The 14,873-nt window shown below is 41.9% G+C and overlaps 1 pseudogene; it reads left to right on the top strand.

Annotated features, from left to right (window-relative positions):
* The first annotated feature begins 8,016 nt into the window (after positions 1-8,016).
* LOC125516894 (uncharacterized) lies at positions 8,017-13,687 on the top strand (annotated as a pseudogene).
* The last annotated feature ends 1,186 nt before the right edge of the window (positions 13,688-14,873 follow it).

Below are 14,873 nucleotides of genomic sequence, written 5' to 3' on the forward strand. Positions count from 1 at the left end.
ATGTTAATAATGATAGTGCAACTTATTTGTGACACTGCCGTCTAGGTCATATTGGTGTAAAGCGCATGAAGAAAATCCATGCTGATGGGCTTTTGGAATCACTTGATTATGAATCAGTTGATGCTTGCGAACCATGCCTCATGGGCAAGATGACTAAGACTCCGTTCTTCGGAACAATAGAGCGAGCAACAGATTTGTTGGAAATCATACATACTGATGTATGTGGTCCGATGAATATTGAGGCTCGCGGCAGGTATTATTATTTTCTGATCTTCACAGATGATTTGAGCAGATATGAGTATATCTGCTTAATGAAACACAAGTCTGAAATATTTGAAAAGTTCAAAGAATTTCAGAGTGAAGTGCAGAATCATCGTAACAAAAATAAAAGTTTCTACGATATGATCGCAGAAGTAAAATATTTGAGTTACGAGTTTGGCCTTCAGTTAAAACAATGTGAAATAGTTTCACTACTCACGCCACCTGGAACACCACAGTGTAATGGTGTGTCCGAACATCGTAACCGTACTTTATTAGATATGGTGCGATCTATGATGTCTCTTACCAATTTACCACTATCGTTTTGGGGTTATGCATTAGAGACAGCTACATTCACGTTAAATAGGGCACCATCTAAATCCGTTGAGACAACACCATATGAACTATGGTTTGTCAAGAAACCTAAGTTGTCCTTTCTTAAAGTTTGAGGTTGTAATGCTTATGTGAAAAAGTTTCAACCTGATAAGCTCAAACCCAAATCGGAGAAGTGTGTCTTCATAGGATACCTAAAAGAAAATGTTGGGTACACCTTCTATCACAGATCCGAAGGCCAGATATTCATTGCTGAGAATGGATCCTTCCTAGAGAAGGAATTTCTCTCGAAAGAAGTGAGTGGGAGGAAAGTAGAACTTGATGAGGTAACTGTACCTGCTCCCTTATTGGAAAGTAGTTCATCACAGAAATCTGTTCCTGTGACTACTACACCAATTAGTGAGGAAGCTAATGATGATGATCATGTAACTTCAGATCAAGTTACTACTGAACCTCATAGGTAAACCAGAGTGAGATCCGCACTAGAGTGGTACGGTAATCCTGTTCTGGAGGTCATGTTACTTGACCATGACGAACCTACGAACTATGAGGAAGCGATGATGAGCCCAGATTCCACGAAATGGCTTGAGGCCATGAAATCTGAGATGAGATCCATATATAAGAACAAAGTATGGACTTTGATTGACTTGCCCAAAGATCGGCGAGCCATTGAGGTTAAATGGATCTTCAAGAGGAAGAAGGACGCTGATAGTAGTGTTACTATCTACAAAGCTAGAATTGTCGCAAAAGGTTTTCGACAAGTTCAGGGTGTTGACTACGATGAGAGTTTCTCACTCGTATCTATGCTTAAGTCTGTCCGAATCATGTTAGCAATTGCCACATTTTATGAAATTTGGCAAATGGATAAACAAAACTACATTCCTTAATGGATTTATTAAGGAAGAGTTGTATATGATGCAACAAGAAACTTTTATCCATCCTAAAGGTGCTAACAAAATATGCAAGCTCCAGCGATCCATCTATGGACTGGTGTAAGCATCTCGGAGTTGGAATATACGCTTTGATAAGTTGATCAAAGCACATAGTTTTATACAGACTTGCGGTGAAGCCTGTATTTACAAGAAAGTGAGTGGGAGCACTACAACATTTCTGATAAGTATATGTGAATGACATATTGTTGATCGGAGATAATGTAGAATTATTCTGCAAAGCATAAAGGAGTGTTTGAAAGGAGTTTTTCAAAGAAAGACCTCAGTGAAGCTGCTTACATATTGAGCATCAAGATCTATAGAGATAGATCAAGACCCTTGATAAGTTTTTCAATGAGTACATACCTTGACAAGATTTTGAAGTAGTTCAAAATGGAACAGTCAAAGAAAGAGTTCTTGCCTGTGTTACAAGGAGTGAAACAGAGTAAGACTCAAAGCCCGACCACGGCAGAAGATAGAAAGAGAATGAAAGTCATTCCCTATGCCTTGGCCATAGGTTCTATAAAATATGCCATGCAGTGTACCAGATCTATTGTATACCCTACACTGTTTTTGGCAAGGGAGTACAATAGTGATCTAGGAGTAGATCACTGGACAATGGTCAAAATTATCCTTAGTGGAATAAGGATATGTTTCTCGATTATGGAGGTGACAAAAAAGGTTCATCGTAAAGGGTTACGTCGATGCAAATTTTGACACCGATCCAGATGACTCTAAATCTCAATCTGGATACATATTGAAAGTGGGAGCAATTAGCTAGAGTAGCTCCGTGCAGAGCATTGTTGACATAGAAATTTGCAAAATACTTACGGATCTGAATGTGGCAGACCCATTGACTAAACTTCTCTCACAAGCAAAACATGATCACACCTTAGTACTCTTTGGATGTTAATCATATAGCGATGTGAACTAGATTATTGTCTCTAGTAAACCCTTTGGGTGTTGGTCACATGTCAATGTGAACTATGGGTGTTAATCACATGGTGATGTGAACTATTGGTATTAAATCACATGGCGATGTGAACTAGATTATTGACTCTAGTGCAAGTGGGAGACTGAAGGAAATATGCCCTAGAGGCAATAATACAGTTATTATTTATTTCCTTATATCATAATAAATGTTTATTATTCATGCTAGAATTGTATTAACCGGAAACATGATACATGTGTGAATACATAGACAAACAGAGTGTCACTAGTATGCCTCTACTTGACTAGCTCGTTGATCAAAGATGGTTATGTTTCCTAGCCATAGACAAAGAGTTGTCATTTGATTAACGGGATCACGTCATTAGGAGAATGATGTGATTGACTTGACCCATTCCGTTAGCTTAGCACTTGATCGTTTAGTTTGTTGCTATTGCTTTCTTCATGACTTATACATGTTCCTATGACTATGAGACTATGCAACTCCCGTTTATCGGAGGAACACTTTGTGTGCAACCAAAGGTCACAACGTAACTGGGTGATTATAAAGGTGCTCTACAGGTGTCTCCGAAGGTACTTGTTGGGTTGGCGTATTTCGAGATTAGGATTTTTCACTCCGATTGTCGGAGAGGTATCTCTGGGCCCACTCGGTAATGCACATCACTATAAGCCTTGCAAGCATTGCAACTAATGAGTTAGTTGCGGGATGATGTATTATGGAATGAGTAAAGAGACTTGATGGTAACGAGATTGAACTAGGTATTGAGATACCGACGATCGAATCTTGGGTAAGTAACATACCGATGACAAAGGGAACAACGTATGCGGTTTGACCGATAAAGATCTTCGTAGAATATGTAGGAGCCAATATGAGCATCCAGGTTCCGCTATTGGTTATTGACCGGAGATGTGTCTCAGTCATGTCTACATAGTTCTCGAACCCGTAGGGTCCGCACGCTTAAAGTTCGATGACGGTTATATTATGAGTTTATGTGTTTTGATGTACCGAAGGTAGTTCAGAGTCCCGGATGAGATCGGGGACATGACGAGGAGTCTCGAAATGTTCGAGACGTAAAGATCGATATATTGGATGACTATATTCGGACATCGGAAAGGTTCCGAGTGATTCGGGTATTTATCGGAGTACCGGGGGACTTACGGGAATTCGCCGGGGAGTGGATGGGCCTTATTGGGCTTTAGGGGAAAGAGAGAGAGGCAGGCCGCGTGCCCCCCCAAGGCCTAGTCCGAATTGGACTAGGGGGAAGGGCTGCGCCCCCTCCTTCCTACTCTTCTCTTTTCCCTTTCCTTCTCTCCTACTCCTACTACTTGGAAGGACTCCTAGTTCTACTAGGAAAGGGGGAATCCTACTCCCGGTGGGAGTAGGACTCCCCTAGGGCGCGCCATAGAGAGGGCCGGCCCCTCCCCTCCTCCACTCCTTTATATACGTGGCCAGGGGCACCCCATAGACACAACAATTGATCTCTTGATCTCTTAGCCGTGTGCGGTGCCCCCCTCCACCATAATCCACCTCGATCATATCGTAGTGGTGCTTAGGCGAAGCCCTGCGTCGGTAGAACATCATCATCGTCACCACGCCGTCGTGCTGACGAAACTCTCCCTCAACACTCGGCTGGATCAGAGTTCGAGGGACGTCATCGAGTTGAACGTGTGCAGAACTCGGAGGTGCCGTGTGTTCGGTACTTGATCGGTCGGATCGTGAAGACATACGACTACATCAACCACGTTGTGCTAACGCTTCCGCTTTCGGTCTACGAGGGTACGTGGACAACACTCTCCCCTCTCATTGCTATGCATCACCATGATCTTGCGTGTGCGTAGGAATTTTTGAAATTACTACATTCCCTAACATTGATGATGCTACTTCTGCTATGCATGATACTTACGATGAAACTACCTCTATGCCTGATACTACTATGCCACTTAGTGATTTTCTCGAGGAACAACTTGCTAGGGCTAGAGAGATTGAAAATATTGAATCTGATTTTGAAGATGAAAGTGATGATGAAGAATCACTTGTTATTCCTAAGGGTTATTTATTTGATAAAGATGCTTCTTTAGCTATTTTAGCTCGCAAAGATAGATATGAACTCAAAAGGTTATTAGCTAAATGGAATAAGCAATCTCCAAATGCTAGGATGAGACCTGACCCTGCTTTTGCTACTTCACCTATATGTGTTGCTGATAAGGATTATGAATTCTCTGTTGATCCTGATATAATTACTTTGGTTGAATCTGATCCTTTTCATGGTTATGAATCTGAAACTGTTGTAGCACATCTTACTAAATTAAATGATATAGCCACCCTGTTCACTAATGATGAGAGATCTCGCTACTTTTATATCCTTAAAATATTTCCATTCTCATTAAAGGGTGATGCTAAGATATGGTTTAATTCTCTTGATCCTGGTTGTGTGCGTAGTTCCCAGGATATGATTTATTACTTCTCTGCTAAATATTTCCCTGCTCATAAGAAACAAGCTGCTTTAAAGGAAATATACAACTTTGTGCAAATTAAAGAAGAGAGTCTCCCACAAGCTTGGGGGAGGCTTCTCAAGTTACTTAATGCTTTGCCTGATCATCCTCTTAAGAAAAAATGAAATACTTTTTATAATGGACTAACCGATGCTTCCAGAGATTACCTGGATAGTTGTGCTGGTTCTCTTTTCAGGGAAAGAACACCGGATGAAGCTGAAATCTTATTGAATAATATGTTGACAAATGAAAATAATTGGGCACCTCCTGAGCCAGCTCCTGTTCCAATTAATGATCCTATTCCTAAACCAACTTCGAAGAAGAGAGGTGTTCTATTTCTCAGTCCTGAAGATATGCAAGAGGCAAAGAAATCTATGAAAGAAAAAGGTATTAAAGCTGAAGATGTTAAGAATTTACCTCCTATTGAAGAAATACATGGTCTTAATTTACCGCCTGATGAAGAAAATATATGATCTTAATCCTTTATTTATTGAAGAACCTCCAGACCTCGATAACCCGACACAGGTAGTAAAGGTAAATTCTCTCTATAGATATGATAAAGCTGAAATCCCTCCTACTAAAATTGCTAGTCAATGCTTGGATGAGTTTGATAATTTTATATTTAAGCAAGAATACTTCAATGCTTATTTTGGTAGACAATTAAAACAAGATGCTGATATGATTAAATACTTGGGTGATTATATGGCTAATATTAGAGGTGAACTTAAACTTGTTAGCAAACATGCTTCTATGGTTACCACTCAAGTAGAACAAGTACTTAAAGCTCAAAAATAATTGCTCAATGAGATGAATAGTAAGGAAAATGATTATGCTGTTAAAGTGGCTACTAGAACTGGTAGAATGACTCAGGAACCTTTGTATCCTGAAGGCCACCCTAAGAGAATTGAGCAAGATTCTTAGAGAAATAAAATTGATGCACCTAGTTCTTCTAAAAGGAAGAAAAAGAAAAATGATAGAGCTGTGCAAACTTCTAGTGAACCTATTGCTGAACCACCTAATAATCCAAATGATATCTCTATGTCTGATGCTGAAACTCAATCTGGTAATGAACATGAACCTAATGAAAATGTTAATGATGATGTTCACATTAATGCTCAAGCTAGTAATGATAATGATGTAGAAATTGAACCTGCTGTTGATCTTGATAACCCACAATCAAAGAATCAACGGTATGATAAGAAAGACTTTGTTGCTAGGAAACATGGTAAAGAAAGAGAATCTTGCGTTCAGAAACCCATGCCTTTTCCTCCCTAACCATCCAAGAAAAAGGATGATGAGGATTTTGAGTGCTTTGCTGAAATGATTAGACCTATCTTTTTGCGTATGCGATTGACTGATATACTCAAAACAAATCCTTATGCTAAGTACATGAAAGATATTATTACAAATAAAAGAAAGATACCGGAAGCTGAAATTTCCACCATGCTTGCTAATTATACTTTTAAGGGTGGAATACCAAAGAAACTTGGGGATCCAGGAGTACCTACTATACCATGCTCCATTAAAAGAAACTATGTTAAAACTGCTTTATGTGATCTTGGAGTCGGTGTTAGTGTTATGCCTCTCTCTTTATATCGTAGACTTGATTTGAATAAGTTGACACCTACTGAAATATCTTTGCAAATGGCTGATAAATCAACTGCTATACCTGTCGGTATTTGTGAGGATGTGCCTGTTGTGGTTGCAAACGTTACTATTTTAACGGACTTTGTTATTCTTGATATTCCCGAGGACGATAGTATGTCTATTATTCTTGGAAAACCTTTTCTTAATACTGCAGGGGCTGTTATTGATTGCAACAAAGGCAATGTCACTTTTCATGTTAATGGTAATGAGCATACGGTACACTTTCCGAGGAAACAACCTCAAGTTCATAGTATCAATTCTATCGGAAAAATTCCATCTATTATATTTGGAGGTTTTGAATTTCCTCTTCCTACTGTCAAGAATAAATATGATATACTTATTATTGGGGATGTGCATATCCCTGTTGAGGTAACCTAGTGTTATTCGAAATTTCTCCGGTTTCATGTTAATCGGAATGGGTTTGTTAACAAGACTTGATCAACCTTGTTAGTCGATTCCTTTTGACGAGCATGAGATGGACGAAACTAGAAGCACAACCCTCTGTACCCTTTCTATACTTTCTGTTATTTAGTTGAAATAAAGTAAAAATAAATAATTTTCTGTCTGTTATCTGATTATCCGTGCAATATAAAAATACCTCGAAAATAAAAGTTCTCAAAATGCCCTGAAAATTAAATATGATTTTTTATAGAAAATTTGAGGATTTATGGAACAAAGAACACACCAGGGGGGCAATCACCTTGCCACGAGGGTGGAGGGCGCGCCCACCCCCCCTAGGGCGCACCCCCTGCCTCATGGGCCCACGGTGGCCCTCCTCCACTTATTCTTCCAGCCACACACTTCATCTTCCTCCCCCAAACACGAAAAACCAACTCAAACCCTAGTCCAAGCTCGTTTTGCTGCCATTTTCGATCTCCTTGCTCAAAGCACCTCTCACAAAACTGCTTGGGGAGATTGTTTCTTGGTATGTGACTCCTCCATTCGTCCAATTAGTTTTTGTTCTAGTGCTTTATTCATTGCAAATTTGTGTTGCTTAGGTGACCCTGTTCTTGAGCTTGCATGTCAAATTTATATGGTCAAAAGTAGTTTTGATGCATGATATAGGCCCTAGGCACTTGTAGGAGTAGTTGCTATCAATATTATTGAGTTTGGTTTACTTTTATTTTGAAGTTACTAAAAATTTCAGAAATTTTCAGAAAATGATGAGGAGATTATTGAGGGGCTCATCGAGCCAAAGCTCGAAGGAAAAGGCACCGAAGCCTAAGTATAATGGGCGTGTCTAGTGGGCGGCCGGCTGCCCACTAGTGCAACCGAGCGGCCAGCTGAAAAAGGAAACCCCTTGTCCCCACGAAACAGAAAAGGAAGGGGCTCATCAAACAGACCAATTGACCGGCCACCAAACAAACCGATCGAGCCCCACGTAGCCAGCTGTCCCCAGCTCGCACCCATGCCCCCGCTCGCCCCCACGCCTCAGCCCCTCCCACGCTGCCTTTTTCTTCTTCTCCACGCCAAAAGCAGATCCAACAGAGATCGCCCCCAACCCTTCTTCCTCCTCCTACACAGCCGCCATGGGAGCCCCAAAGTAGAAGGAGCTGCTTCAAGATCTAAAGGGCAGGGTGGTCAGAGCCATACCGGGCAGTAAGATCAAGCAGGTAAGCCCCCTCTGCACATCTTCACTTCCCCCTTTCTTCTACTGCATAGGCATATGTAAACCCCCTTCTCCATGGATCCATGGAGAATCTGCTTCAAAAAAGAGGTGAATCTGGCACATCACACCAGCCTACTTGATGTTACTGCTGGATGTGTTAAACATGCCAAAAACTACTTGATGCATGCCAGACAAGTTTCTACCACCTGGATGTGTTAAACAAGCCAACTAAAAACAAGTTCTCTGGCCAATTAAAACATGATTAAAGCCAACTCAACAAAGCATTGTAGCCAAAAACTAAACATGCATTCTACCAACTTGTAGTTATTGTTTGCAAAATGAACAAAAAATTGACTGCCCAATAGATATGTGCAACGAAAAATTCATAAATGTGCAACTGAACATGCATCCCAGCCAACTGAACCTATATTCTGGCAACTCGGCATGCATGCTAGCCAAAACTAAAACATGCATTGTACCCCACGTGTTATCTGGCCAACTAAAAAACATGTATCCTGGCCAACTAAACATGTATCCTGGCCAAGTAAACATGTATATTTCGCAATACATGTTTGTGAGTGAACACTTTGGGAAAACTGTAGTATATGTGCAAATAAAAAACATGTTTTCTGGCCAACTAAACATGCATGTTGGCAAAAAACTGAGAAAATGTATCCTGGCCAACTGAGACATCTATTCTAGCCAACTGAATGCATTAACTGTCCAACTAAACATGCATGTTGGCCAAAAACTGAAATAAATGCAACCTGGCCAGCTGAGACATCTATTCTAGCCAACTAAAAACATTGAATGTCCAACTAGATATGTATGCTGGCCAAGTGGAAAGATGCATCCTGGCAATTGAGACGTCTATTCTAGCGAAAACCAGAAATCTGTAGTGCAACAGGAAAAACACAAGAACTTTTGTCCATGGCTAATGAAGCCACAAACCATATTAACATATTCACACATATAATCTTGTCCCACGCATATATTCTGGTCCCACACCTATTGCAAACCATATTAATATGTTCAAATATACCAGAACTAGAAACATAAACGGCGATGAAAAACATATAACTATAATCTGTCCTCCAATTCTTCTTTCTTCTTTCACCTGGATTTTCCTTCTCAAATGTAGCATCCAATTATGTGCAGAAAAATCTGAAAAGAGCTCCTTGTGAAACGGAAACCTACAGATCATTACAACAAAACAAAAAAGGGGGAAAGTCAGAAAAACTCTGTAGCAAAAAGAAGTCATGCTTTTGCCAGTTATTTACTGCAAACTGTGCAACTAACATAACAAATCTGTGCAAACAAAAAATTTCATAACTGTTATAATAAAAGATTATGCTACAGTCATGTTGTTTTTGGAACTAAGATTATCACAAAATGGTGTGCAACTGCCTATTTACTAAGTTTTTAGGTTGTTTGAAACACTCTTTTTCTGTGGTTACCAACTGATGACATCAATTTCTTCTTTTTATATATGTGCAGGGAGTGTGTGGCGGCATCCAAGAACAAGGAAAAAATGCTTGATCTCAATGAGTTGCCTCCAGATCTCAATGAGCTTCCTCATGATATGGATCAGCAGCAACCCAACATACAACAAGGAAATTGGACAGAAAATGGTCGATCTGTTTACTACACGCAGGCAAGTCATGATGGTAACCCTACGGGCCATGACAATGTGGCAGGCCAGTCATCAGCCCGTGGTGCCCATGTAGTGGTGTCTTTGCAGTCAGAGAGCCATACTCTTGATGACACAGGAACTAAGGCAAATGTTCCTGGTCCAACCAGGACTGAGCTAGGAGCTGGGGCTGTTGACAGAGCTGTGCAAGTAGAAGAAGGAGAGGATGAGGCTGGTTCTCAACCTATGGAACCCTATGTTGGCATGAGGTTTGACAGCCTTCAAATTGCTAAGGATCACTACAACAGCTACACACTACGGATGCGTTTCTCTATCAAGATGAACACCTCTAGACGGACAGCCCGCACCAATGAATTGATAAAACAACAGTTTTGCTACAACAAGTTCAAGAAGCCCAAAGCTGATGATGGAGGAGCTAAGGCTCCTCCTGTCCTGGACCCTATTCCAGATCCAAAATCTGTTAACAGTGATGAGGAGATGGAAGAAGAACCTCCAATATTTGCTGAAGAGGAGGCTGGTACTAGTAAGAAGAAGAAGAAGCGCAAACGCGAGACAATAAAGCAGACTGAATGCAAGGCAAAAATGTTGGTGAAGCTGATAGATGGGCGATGGGAGGTGACGCACTTTGTTCGTGACCACAATCATCCGCTCGTGAACAAACCTTCATTGTCCAAATACTTGAGATCCCACCAAGGCATCTCACCTGATGAAAAGGAGTTTCTACGCATCTTCTATAACTGCAACTTGACTACAGGTGTGGCGTTTTTCTATATCCCTTGAAGAATTAAGTTTCCCTCTAGGAAGTCCAGTGTGCAACTGTTATGGTACTACTGTGCAATTGAAATGGCTTAACTGTGCAACTGGTGTCCAACTTCCCATGCTTTTTGTATATCACTTTTGGTGCTTCTTGTGCACCTAGATTGTCTTTACTGTGCAACTACACAATGTCCTGTATGCAAAAACTGCAAAGTGTTTTTAAAAAGGTGCAGCTAGGTGTCCATTTCCTGCGATTATCTTCTGTGCCAACACGTGTCCTATTACTGTGCAGCTGGATGTGCGCATTTGTGCAACTAAAAAAAGGATATACTGTTTGTTTTTGTATTATGCAGGACGGATGATGCATGTAATGGCAGAGTTCTATGGATCTGAGATGATGGTGCCGTTCGGACCAAAGGCAATAACAAATCTTTGTACAAGTTTCCGTAGAGATGACACAAAGGAGGGTGATCTGATTGAGACACTTGCGCACTTCAAGGATATACAAAAAACGATCCAGACTTCTTCTATAAGGTGAAATATGATGAAGAGGACAGAGTTGTCAACATATTTTGGGTGGACAGCTTAGCTCGAAAAGCTTATGCGGAGGCGTACCACGATTGCATATCGTTTGACACTACCTACATGACCAACTTGTACAATATGCCGTTCGCGCCCTTCATAGGAATAAACCGACATGGCCAATCTTTCATGCTGGGTTGCGCGTTTGTGAGGTAGGAGTTGGCATCGAGCTTTGATTGGGTCTTTGGAGCATTCCTAGAGGCTATGGATGGCAAACCTCCTGACAACTTCATCACTGATCAGGATGGTGCGATGAGGCAGTCAATACAGAGCATCTTTCCAACCACCGTGCATCGTTGTTGTCGATGGCACATCATGAAAATGGCTCAGGAAAAGGTTGGTTGGCTACTGTGCCGGAATCCAGGACTCTCTGATGATTTCAACAAGTGTGTTGACTTCAGCTTCACTATAGACAAGCTTGAGCAGAATTGGGATGGGTCAATGATGAAGTATGAGGCTATGACACACACGCACTTTGGGAAGTTGTACGAATACAGGTCAACTTGGGTGCCGTGCTACTTCAAACACAGGTTCTTCCCCTTCCTCCAGTCTACACAGCGTAGTGAGGGGTTCAACGCCATCCTGAAAAGATATGTGAACCCACACAACTCAATGCTGAACTTCGTCGAGCAATATGAAAAAAATCCAGAACCACATCCTTGCCAAGGAAGGCTGCAATGATTATAGGACAGAACACCTTGAGATTGAGTTGTGGTCCAACTTCCCAATAGAGAAGCAAGCTTACAAAACCTATACTAGAGACCTTTACCGCAAGTTCAGAGAAGAGTTTGAGCTGATTGGACGTTATAATGCATTCCAAGTTGGTGCTGATGTGTTTGAGCTCAGACCAAACCAGGAATTTGTTGCGAAATATGGTTCTCGAAACTACTTGGTGCAGTCAAGGGTGGAGGAGGGTTCCTATTTGTGTGAGTGCTGTAAAATGGACAAGGACGGCATCCTCTGTTGCCACATCCTCAAGGTGTTCACCCATGTTGGCGTTGATGTCATACCGGAAAGGTACCTGCTAAGACGGTGGACACCTACTGCTGTACCTAGTGCGCCAGGGACTGGTTATGAGCAACCAGATGAAATGCCTCCTCAATCAAAGAAGCAGATAAGGGAGAGGAACATGATATACGATTTTCGGAAACTAGCAAAGTTTGCGAGTGGTTCTGATCCAGCACAAGCTATTGTATACAAGCATATGCGTGCAACACGTACCGAGATCGGCCACCTGAACAAGTCCAAGAAAAAGAAAAAAACGACTGCTGCAACGGGGCCATCAGATGATGGCAACCCTCGAGGACCTCCTCCACCTCCAGGCAGCAATCAGGGGGCTCATCATCCAGGTAATTACCTGCCCCAACTCCTGATCTAACTAGGTGTGTAACTTCAGTTGCACACATCATTGTGCCCAGTTGCACACACCATGGTAGCCACTTGGACAGAACATACTGCCTAGTTGCGCACGCTGTGTTAGTTCAAGCATCAAGATAACACAGCTAACTTAATTTTCCAGTTCTGCATATAGGTGATGTCAACCCTCAAGGACCTCCTCCCCCTCCTGGCTGTACACGGCATCCTCCGCCACCTCCTCCCCCGCATGCTCCTCCCAATGGCCCTACAGGCAGCACCCAGGGGGCTCGTCGTCCAGGTAATTACCTGCCCCCAACTCCCCATCAAACTAGGTCTGTAACTCCAGTTGCACACATCATGGTGCTCAGTTGCACCGAACAGGCTACCTAGTTGCGCACGCTGTGTTAGTTCGAGCATCAAAAGATAAACACAACTGACTTGTTTGTCCTGTTCTGCCTATAGGTGATGCCAACCCTCAAAGACCTCCTCCCCCGCCAGGCCCAACTAGCAGTGCCCTTTGTGCCACTCCCAATGGACCTACAGGCAGGACTCAGGGGGCTCATCACCCAGGTTAGTACCTTCACCGACTCCAAAACAAAAACTAGGGTGAGTGACTTTAGTTGCACATATCATAGTGCCCAGTTGAACAGAACATGCTGCCTAGTTGCGTGCGTTGTGTTAGTTTGAGGATCAAGCTAAAAATCTAACTTGTTTTTCATGTTCTGCCCATAGGTGACTACAATCCAAGTACCATGACAGGCCGTGCTAATGCAGGTGTTTTTTTTAACTTAACTTGCACATAGCAACCAGTTAGTTGCACAAAATGTACTGTGTGGTTGCACAGAACATCAGTGCTGGTTGCACAATAACAAAAATACTAAACTTTTTATATGATTATTACACAGGTGATCATGACGGTCCTACTGCCCATTGGAGGCTGCATCCCTTGCACAAGCTTCTGATGATTTTGTGCCCAGGGATCCTCCAAGGTCTACTACAAAGGGTAGGGCAAAGAGTCGATGGTACAAATCGGCGCTGGAGCTACACCCAAAGAAGAAAAACAAATGCAGCCAGTGCCAATCTACAGAGCACACTGCTGGTGTGTGTCCACAGAGGCTCCTGTGATTCTGTTTCCTCATTTGTAACTTTGGAACAAAAAAGGAAAAGAATGATGTTTTTTTAGCAATGTTGGGACCATGTGGACACATTCAGCATCTATGATTCCTCTTTATCTAATTTATGCTGCTTGAATTAGTTCATGCACTGTGTAAAAAAAGTTGCTATTTGTGCCTTTGTTGGCAACTGGTTAAATATTTAGTTGTTGAACAATTGTATATCCACTGCTCCTAATGTATCAACAAAAGTGATGATATTGAGTTGCAAACGCAATTACTAGTAGTGTGCAACTACAAAATCTGCTTAATAAAATTGTACAAACCAGCAACTTCCTCCATGGAGCAGAAAAAAAGAAAAAAATAGTACCGACCTACTCCTTGTCGTATCTCAGCAACTTCCTCCATGGGGCGGTGTTGTGCACGCTGGTGACCCAATCATATGCCAGCTTCTTAATGATATTGAGTACTTCCTTGGGGTCGTAGTTGGGCAGTTGGCTACCATTCCACTCGGTGGCGTTAAGCAGTGCGAACAACCCACACTCATTACTGCAAAATGGGCAAAAAAATTGTCACATAAAATTAAAACCAAAATAAAGGTAATGCACTCTGTGCAACTGCTTATGTCCTACTGTGCAACTGCTTCTGTTCTACTGTGCAACTGCTTATGTCCTACTGTGCAACTGCTTGTGTTCTACTGCAACTCATTATGTCCCACTGTGCAACTACTTATGCGCCACTCTGCAACTGGCTAGATTAGAAACTCATAAAAATGATAAAACAGATTGAAGACTAGTACTGTGTCTTAAAAATACTAAAGATTGCACATGTAGAAAAATTTAAAAACTACAAAATGATGGTATATGATTGAGAAGGAATGAAATGCTTATTGTCTTACTTGCCGAGCTGCTTCGGTACGTCAATGTCAATAATCTGGAAGTGCTCGATGCTGAACTTTGGGTAATGCTTCCTCCATAGCTAGCATACTGCCCCCGCGATGGTAGAGGCAGTGTTCATCAGCTCAATGTTGTCCAGCGTCCTGCTTGAATCAAGAACTTCGAAGCGTCCGTCCCTCAAGTTGACACTAAAGACCCAATAATGCCTCCCTCCATCCTTATCGGTTACATCAACGCAGTCGAGCACTGGCAGCATGACCTGCAACCGTGAACGATTTCAGACACAAAATACAGGCTGTAGCT

The sequence above is a fragment of the Triticum urartu genome, chromosome 6A (assembly GCF_056163025.1).
Source record: "Triticum urartu cultivar PI428250 chromosome 6A, HENAU_Tu73, whole genome shotgun sequence".
NCBI lineage: Eukaryota > Viridiplantae > Streptophyta > Magnoliopsida > Poales > Poaceae > Triticum > Triticum urartu.